Source organism: Actinia tenebrosa, unplaced genomic scaffold, assembly GCF_029948245.1.
Source record: "Actinia tenebrosa isolate PJP-AT-01 unplaced genomic scaffold, QUT_ActTen_1.0 PGA_scaffold17__23_contigs__length_9995812, whole genome shotgun sequence".
Taxonomy (NCBI): Eukaryota; Metazoa; Cnidaria; class Anthozoa; order Actiniaria; family Actiniidae; genus Actinia; species Actinia tenebrosa.
The window spans coordinates 3,892,179-3,893,962 of record NW_028292577.1 but is presented as its reverse complement, the minus strand read 5'-3'; positions in this window follow the sequence as shown (position 1 = coordinate 3,893,962).

Here is a 1,784-nt window from a genome sequence, read left to right as displayed (position 1 = left end):
ACCTCGCTAGTATTGGCCTTAGATATTTCCTCCTTGGATCTCTTCTCGCTGGGTTCCGATGCACTCTTTGGATCTCCACCTCTTCGTAATCTCTGTATTCAAGTTTTTCCTCCAAGAATCGTCTCAGCACTTCCTCTACGTCTTCATCATCTTCTTCCTCTATATTCATGAATTTGATATTTTCCCGTCTTGAGTACGCTTCCAGATATAAATCTTTTATCCTTAAATCTTCTACTGTGGTTTCTTACTCTTTGACTTTTAATTTCAATTCTTCTTTGTCGGAGTTCTCGCTTTCCAATGCTTTCTTAAGAAAATCGACTTCAAACTTGACATTGTTTACCGTACCATCACAGAACGCCATTGCCGATTTCAAATCATTGATATCCTCATTGTATTCTTATTCAACATAAGTTCGCATATTGTCGTCTGAAATGATCAGATTCAAATTCTGTAGTGAAACTACTCACTGAGTGCAGGCTAGAAGGTTAGTTAATTGTAAATACCTTTTTTTCTTGTGGCAGGGCTTGAGTGTTTCTCTAGATCTGTGCACATGCAAATTTGACTCCATTTCCTTATGGTCGGATATAAAAATACAGTCTTACCTAGTGCCTCATGTTGAAATAAAGAAGACATCTTCACTTAGACTAGTAAAGTGTAATACTTACTTTAAAGTTGCGGTAAGAAAAAACTCCGTTTTCCACTAACACCATTTATGGTTCTCCTTCGCTCCACTCATCCTCACGACTTTTATCCTCTGGTTGTCTTGGTATTTCCCTCATCAAACCATCGAAATTCTCCCCATTTCTTAATATGTAGACTGGGCTTGATGTAGATCCAGCTCTTGGTGGAAAAACTTTTTCGATGATCTTATCGTTTGGACGGACGTCAGCAACGACTACGTTCTTATTAATCGTGTTGGCAATGACTTGCAAAACTATATCCACCACTTGAAGATCTAAGTTGTTGTTGTTTGCGTACTCGTCAAACTCATATATGAGATCTTTCCCGGCGTAAAAACTATTGTAATCATCTAGATATTTGATGAGCTCGGTGCGGCACTTAGATAAAAGATCAAGCAGAGAAATTTCATAATCCGTCTGCCTGTCAAGACTGTAGTGCAGTGAACGCATTAGGCAATGGCCATCCCCAGGACACCGAATGCTTTCCAAATCCAAATCTCTTAGATAGCAATGAACGGAAAGCTTAACCCTTGAATAGAAATATTTTTTAAATCTTATTAGTTTAGACTTTTCAGAGATGGAAAAACAAGTCATTAACTTCTCGCAATTTAAGGTACTCACAGTTTACAAACTGAAGTCGGCAACCTTTTCGAAGCTAACTGGAATCACGTGGGAGAGCAGTATGATTGCGCATGTGCTTAATTTTAGCAAGCATATTGTCGCTGTTTATTGTTGGGCTTCCTGTCGCCATCGTCGGGCTTCCAGTGTGATTCAATATGGCGTCGCAAAACAGTTTCGTTTCTTTACGAGACTTTTGCATATTTCTTACCTTTCCGTGAAGGTGATCAACAGCTACAAAATAAATTTGCATACAATTCCTTATTGCAAGCCTACGGGGCTATATTTGAGCTATATTTATATTTAAGTCACGGCCTTGCCTAACTGTTTAGTACTCGGTAAAGAATAAGCTTACTGCATAGGATGTAAAAGTCTGTGTAATCAATGTCTTGACATTTACCCTCTAGGTACAGTTTCATATTTATATTATATTTATATTAATAAGTATATGATATATTTTTGGTTTCCTTGCTTTCCTCGATTTCG